This window comes from Papio anubis, chromosome 18 (assembly GCF_008728515.1).
Source record: "Papio anubis isolate 15944 chromosome 18, Panubis1.0, whole genome shotgun sequence".
Taxonomy (NCBI): domain Eukaryota; kingdom Metazoa; phylum Chordata; class Mammalia; order Primates; family Cercopithecidae; genus Papio; species Papio anubis.
In genome coordinates, this window is record NC_044993.1 from 50,951,524 (window position 1) to 50,958,710 (window position 7,187).

A 7,187-nucleotide genomic window follows, 5' to 3' on the forward strand; every position below is an offset into this window, starting at 1 on the left:
ACTCTGTCTCAAAATAAATAAATAAATAAAATAAAAAATTAATTGAAATTAAAAGGCATAGATAAAATCAAATGTCTTCAACACATCTCCAGAACTGTGCAGGGGATAGGATGGATGCTCTCCTCACCTGTGGATGTGAACTGTTTCATTCTCAGCAGGCGTAGCTGAAGAACAGAGAAGAGGTAACGTAGCCTGGCTCGACCACTTACAAGGCATGTGACTCTGGGTGAGTTATTTAGTCTCTCCATGCCTTAGTTTCCTCATCTCTGCAATGGGTATAATATCAATGCCTAGTTCCTGGGGTTGTCATGAGGATTACATGAGCTTTTAGTAATAACCTACTTGACACATGGCAAGTGCTGTATAAGTTTGTTGTATAAATAATACAATTAATAAAATAAGCCTATTTCTTCATATTTAATCTTAGCCAAAAGGCCAAGAAGCAATAAAAGAAGCATAATTCTTTTTGTTTTTTTTTTTGAGACGGAGTCTCGCTTTGTCGCCCAGGCTGGAGTGCAGTGGCCGGATCTCAGCTCACTGCAAGCTCCGCCTCCCGGGTTTACGCCATTCTCCTGCCTCAGCCTCCCGAGTAGCTGGGACTACAGACGCCCGCCACCTCACCCGGGTAGTTTTTTCTATTTTTTAGTAGAGACAGGGTTTCACCGTGTCAGCCAGGATGGTCTCGATCTCCTGACCTCGTGATCCGCCCGTCTCGGCCTCCCAAAGTGCTGGGATTACAGGCTTGAGCCACCGCGCCCGGCCAAGAAGCATAATTCTTAATCACACAATCACACGAGGCATTAGGATTATTAAATTATCTTGGCCAGGTGTGGTGGCTCATGCCTGTAACCCCAGCACTTTGGGAGGCTGAGGTGGGAGGATTGCCCAGGAGTTCAAGATCAGCCTGGGCAATGTAAGTGAGACCCGGTCTTTACAAAAAAATGTTTTAAAAATTAGCCGAGTGTGGTGACACACACCTGTAGTCTCAGCTACTTGGGAGGCTGGTATAGGAGGATCACCTGAGCCCAGAAGTGGGAGGCTGCCATGAGCTATGATTGCACCACTGCACTCCAGCCTGGGCAACAGAGTGGGACTCCATCCCCACCACCTGCCAAAAAAAAAAAAAAAAGCTCAAAAAAACACTAATAGATAAATCTATACTTACAGTTAAGATTTTGGCACATTTCTGTCTCTTACTGAGAAAATAAGCACACACACAAAAGATCAAGAAGGTTAGAGAAGACTTGTATAATATGGCTAATAAGTTTGGCCTAACATATGTAAAACTTTATACCCAACAATTGCAGAATACACTTTTTTTTTTTTTTTTTTTTTTTTTTTTTTGAGGTGGAGTCTCACTCTGTTGCCCAGGCTGGAGTGCAATGGCGTGATCTTGGCTCACTGCAACCTCTGCCACCAGGGTTCAAGCGATTCTCCTGCCTCAGGCTCCTGAGTAGCTGGGATTATAGGCATGTGCTACCATGTCCAGCTAATTTTTTGTATTTTCAGTAGAGATGGGGTTTCACCATGTTGGCCAGGCTGGTCTTGAACTCCTGACCTCAGGTGATCCACCCGCCTCAGCCTCCCAAAGTGCTGGGATTACAGGCGTGAACCACTACGTCCGGCCATACACATTATTTTCAAGTGCATATGGAAACTTTACCCACACTGACCATATGCTGGGTCAAAAGGAGTATCTTAACAAATGTCAAAGAATAAAACCATATAGAGTACATTTTCTGACTGTCGTCAAGATAGAAATAACAGAATCTCATATTTTGCATGGCTTCTGTGTTTATGAACATTTATAAATTTGTATGCCTTTTTCTCCTAAAAAAATTAATAAGCAAAAGAGAACTACCTTCCCTTATGTATTTAGGAGTTAAGCAATACCTTTTAAACAATATTTTTGTTTTCTTTCCTTTTTTTTTTTTTTTTTTTTGAGAGAGTCTCACTGTGTCCCCCAGGCTGGAGTGCAGTGGTGCAATCTCAGCTCACTGCAACCTCTGCCTCCTGGGATCAAGCGATTCTTGTGCCTCAGCCTCCTGAGTAGCTGGGATTACAGGTGTCCGCCACCACGCCTGGCTAATTTTTGTATTTTTAGTAGAGGCAGGTTTCACCATGTTGGCCAGGCTCATCTAGAACTCCTGAGCTCAGGTGATCCTCCCACTTCAGTCTCCTGAGTAGCTGGGACTACAGGCATGTGCTACTATGCCTGGCTAATTAAAAAGTAAATTTAGAGATGGGGTCTTGCTATGTTGCCCAGGCTTGTTTCTAATTTCTGGCCTTAAGTAATCTTCCTGTCTCAGCCTCCTAAAGTGCTGGGATTGCATTTGTGCTACCATACCTGGCTAATTAAATAAAAAGGTTTAGCGCGTGTAGGGGTATGTGTGTGGGGGGTGGGTGGATACGTTACTTTTTATGTTGCCCATGCTTGTCTCATACTCCTGGCGTCAAGGGATCCTCTTACCTCAGCCTCCTGAGTAGCTGGAATTACAGACGTGAGCCAGTACACCCAGCTACAACTTGAAACACATCCTCTGCGTTCTCAGTAAGCACTCTGCTCTGCCTGGCAACCCTCTGCTCACTTTAGAATGTTCATTTCCGGGTCGGGCGCGGTGGCTCACGCCTGTAATAATCCCAGCACTTTGGGAGGCCCAGGTGGGTGGCTCACGAGGTCAGGAGATCGAGACCATCTTGGCTAACATGGTGAAACCCCGTCTCCACTAAAAATACAAAAAATTAGCCGGGCATGTTGGCAGGCGCCTGTAGTCCCAGCTACTCGGGAGGCTGAGGCAGGAGAATTGCTTGAACCTGGGAGGCGGAGGTTGCAGTGAGCCGAGATCGCACCACTGCACACCAGCCTGGGTGACAGAGCAAGACTCTGTCTCAAAAAAAAAAAAAAAAAAAAAAAAAGAATGTTCATTTCCCCTCTCCAAGATGAAGATTTTATTCAGCATCTCAGCAACATTCGACCTGGCTGCTCACTTTCTCCTTCCTGAAATATTCTGCCCTCTTGGCTTCATGAGCCCATACTCTGATTTTCCTCCTCTTTCCACCTCCTGCCTGGATGCCTCCATTCTCTGATTTCTAAACGGTGGGCAGCCTGGAGTTCCAGTCTCACTCCTCCTTGATTTCTCTCTTTACGCTCTCTAAGTGATCTCAGCTGGTCTCCAAACTTACATATCAAGTCTAAGCCTCTTTGAGCATACCCCACTGTCTAGGGTATGTCTTTCTGGATGTCTCACGGGATCTGAAGTCTACTGGGCTCAGCACGGAAAGGTTGACATCTTCCTGCCCTCTCCCCTGACAAAATATTCTTCTCCTCTCCTAGTCTTTCTTTCCATCTTAGTACATGGCATTACCAACCTGTGAGCCTTCTCTAATATGTCCCTTTACTTCAACTACTCTATGTGATCCAGCAGCAAGACTCGTTATCTCTACCTCTTACACATTATTCTCATCTGTCCACTCTCTTTCCATCTCCCCTGCAATTACTTTATTTTAAAAATTACTTATTTATTTATTTATTTTGTTGAGACAGAGTCTCACTCTGTCGCCCAGGCTGGAGTGCAGTGGGGCGATCTTGGCTCACTGCAACTTCCGCTTCCTGGGTTCAAGCAATTCTCTTGCCTCAGTCTCCTGAGTAGCTGGAATTACGGGTACCTGCCACCACCCCCGGCTAATTTTTGTATTTTTAGTAGAGACAGGGTTTCACCATGTTGGCCAGGCTAGTCTTGAACTTCTGACCTCAGGTGATCCACCCGCCTCGTTCTCCCAAAGTGCTGGGATTATAGGTGTGAGCCACCATGCCAGGCCCACTGCAATTACTTTAAATTAAATCATCTCCCTTCTGTTTCCCAAATAAGCCCCAGACTTCCTGCCTGGAGGCCTTTGCAGGTGCTCTTGCCTTGACTAGAACACTGAAGGCATTGAGTTCCATATGGCCCAAATTTCCTTACAGGGAACAATCTCAAAAGACTCCAAGTCATTCCCAAAAAACCCTGTGAGAAGAGAAGACCTTACTGGAAATGGGGATAGAAATAGCACCCTCTCACTGAGTCACTGGGCAGATTCTACTCTGTCGTTGTTAAAAGTTTCTTGCTGAACAGATGTTGATACAGCTCAGATGACAGTGAATCAAAAGCTTTTGACACAGCCACCATCTCCTTTCTCTGGGGCTACAGATACTGCCATGATTTAATTTACTTTACTTTATTTTATTTTATTGAGATGGAATTGTGCTCTGTTGCCCAGGCTGGAGTGAAGTGGCCTGATCTCGGCTCACTGCAACCTCTGCCTCCTGGGCTCAAGTGATTCTCGTGCTTCAGCCTCCCGAGTAGCTGGGATTACAGATGTGCGCCACGATGCTTGGCTAATTTTTGTATTTTTAGTAGAGACGGGGGTTGTGCTATGTTGGCCAGGCTGGTCTCGAACTCCTGACCTCAGGTGATCTGCCTGCCTCAGCCTCCCAAAGTGCTGGGATTACAGGTGTGAGCCACTGTGTCCAGCCACTGCCATGATTTTAAAATTCACATTTGGCTTCCTCATGGTTCAACTAATATATGTAATACATCGGCAAGACTTGTTATTTCTATCCCTTAAACATTATTCTAATCTGTCCTCTCCCTGTCCATCTCCACTGCAATTACATTAAACTAAATCACTCACACGCTGCCTCATTCTGCAAAGGTGTGGCCTCAAACTCGGAGCCGGAGCCGGCTCTACCAGATGCCTCTCGACGCCCGAACGCATCCCTGAGCATCCAGCGCTAGATTTTTTTTGCTCCTGCTTTGAGCCCTGGTTTCTGCCACAGAGAGTCAGACGTTTGGGGTGTGAGTGCCTTGTCTCCTGACTGCTGTAACTATGCCTCCTATCACTTGATCATTCCCTCGCCGAGCGGGGGTGTGGAGCCAAGAAACCACCTCCCAGGAAACAGTTCTGATCGCCCCAAGCAATGTATCCATCTCCCTTAACACATACTGGCACGCGTGTACACACAACAGGAACTGGGCACTCTACACTTAGTGAAAAAAGAATTTTTTTTAGAAGGTACATTTCCAATCACCAAGTCCTTAGAAGCTGTTCTTTCAGGTTCTGGATAGAAAGGACAAAAATCTAGCTATCAAAAAAAAATAATTTTAAAAAGTGAGGTGAGAGGATGAGAGGAACTCCTAATAAAATCAGTGGGAGACAGAAAGGTGCGTGAATAAAAAAGAAAATCCAGCCGGGTTCAGGGGTTGACGCCTGTAATCCCAGCTCTTTGGGAGGCCAAGGCGGGGAGATCACTGGAGGTCAAGAGTTCGAGACCAACCTGGCCAACATGGTGAAACCCCATCTCTACTAAAAATACAAAAAAATTAGACGGGCGTGGTGGTGGGCGCCTGTAATCCCAGCTACTCGGGAGGCTGAGGCAGGAGAATCGCTTGAACCTCGGAGGCAGAGGTTGCAGTGAGCCGAGATTGCGCCACTGCACTCCAGCCTGGGCGACAGAGCAAGATTCTGTCTCAAAAAAAAAAAAAAAAAAAAAAATTAAATAAATAAATCTGAGGGGAGGGGGTGGGGAGGGGGAAGGTGAGAGGTGAGGGAGATTAGGAGGAGTAAGATAGAGGAGAGGCTGGGAATAAGATGAGCTGGGAAGGGAGAGGAAGGACAGCGAAGGAGAAGCTCCTTCCACCCAAGCAGAGCCAGCGCAGCGCTGCTCCCTAGGAAGGCTGCGTCTGTTTGGCAGGGCCCGAGAGCCGCAGCTCCCCAGAGCCGGCAGGCACTTCCCTTCCAACGTGCCCAGTGAGGGTGCCCTGCGCATGCTAATGAGGCAGTTGAGGACAGCTTCGCAGATAATTGCTGAAAGTGTGCAGTAACTTACCAGGCTGGGAGTCAGTGGGCTGCAAAATGATGGGGCACCGCTCCTGGGGGCCCCCAGCAGAGGGGCCTGGTCTCCAGGTACCCGGCGCTCACAGGTTAGTGGCTGCAAGACGACGGGTTTTCCATTCAGTCAGGCACCGAACCCAGCGACGGGGAGAGCCAGACCAAAGGCAAAGGAGAGGAGGGGAACCTGCTTGTGTTTTTGTATTTAAATTGTTTTTGAACCCACGTAGCCCTGGGAGTCACATGCCGCCTCCAACATCACCGGAGCCATCACATGATACAGGTCCCCCATCATGTGATGAGATAAATCTGCCTAACTTCAAGCCCCCACCCCCAGCCCCTGCTCACAGACTGACAGATGAAGTGCTTCTGGAGGACCCCCCGCCCCCCACCCCTAGTCAGTGACAGAGGGAGGGACGCAGATGGAGAACCCTCAGAGCCCATGCAACGCGAAGATCTTGATGAATAGTTAATGTGCCTTTCTCTCTCCTCCTAAGCTACTGCGACTTGGAGCGGTGCCAGCCTCATTTGAATTCCAGCCTTTGTGAATAATTCAAGTGTCGCCACTGTTGCTCCAGCAATTGCAGGGCGTTTGAGCTCATACCATCTTGCCTCGTTCTAGAAGCCCAACTCGGCTGCCTCCCCTCCCCACAGCTTCCAAGCCTCCTCACAGGGCAGTGGGAGTAGGGGTTGGAGGTGGGGAGACTGGAGCTGCAGAAGGGGAGACCACTCCAGCTGAACCTTCTAGTCCCTCCACCCCCCAGCTACAGTAGGAGTCAGGTGGGGCCCCGTCTGGGTATCTGATTAGGCTGCCTCTGTTTTACTTAGTGATCATAGCTCTGTTCTGTCTGCAGAGGTTTCCTCTCTCTCTCTCTCTCTCTCTCATGCATATGTACATTTCTCCATTTCTTCCCTTAATCAGGATACATTTAAATCGATTGAAAAATCAGTTGGGTTTGGCCAGGTGCAGTGGCTCACACCTGTAATCCCAGCATTTTGGGAGGCCAAGGCGAGTGGATCACCTGAGGTCAGGAGTTCAAGACCAGCCTGCCCAACATGGTGAAATCCCATCTTTACTAAAAGTATAAAAAATTAGCTGGGCATGGTGGTGCACACCTGTAATCCCAGCTACCTGAGAGGCTGAGGCAGGAGAATTGCTTGAATCCAGCGGTGGAAGTTGCAGAGCGAGACTCTGTCTCAAAAAAAAAAAAAAAAAAAAAAAAAATTGGTTGAGTTTGTTTCTTCCCATTGTAGTAGCCTCCTTTGCTCATGTTTTCATTCACTCAATCTTTTATTAAACAAATATTTTTGTAGAGCAC

General features: G+C 47.5%; 1 protein-coding gene across 2 annotated transcripts in view; it reads right to left on the reverse strand.

Moving 5' to 3' along the window:
* Positions 1-6,147, reverse strand: part of TNRC6A (trinucleotide repeat containing adaptor 6A) — a 212,807-nt gene extending 206,660 nt beyond the window's left edge. The window contains exon 1 of one of the 2 annotated variants that reach the window (XM_031658377.1): positions 5,867-6,098. The gene's annotated coding sequence lies outside the window, so the exon portion shown is untranslated. Of the gene's footprint in view, positions 1-5,866 lie in introns of both variants that reach the window. The other variant, XM_031658385.1, reaches the window with a different exon arrangement.
* Positions 6,148-7,187: the final 1,040 nt, after the last annotated feature.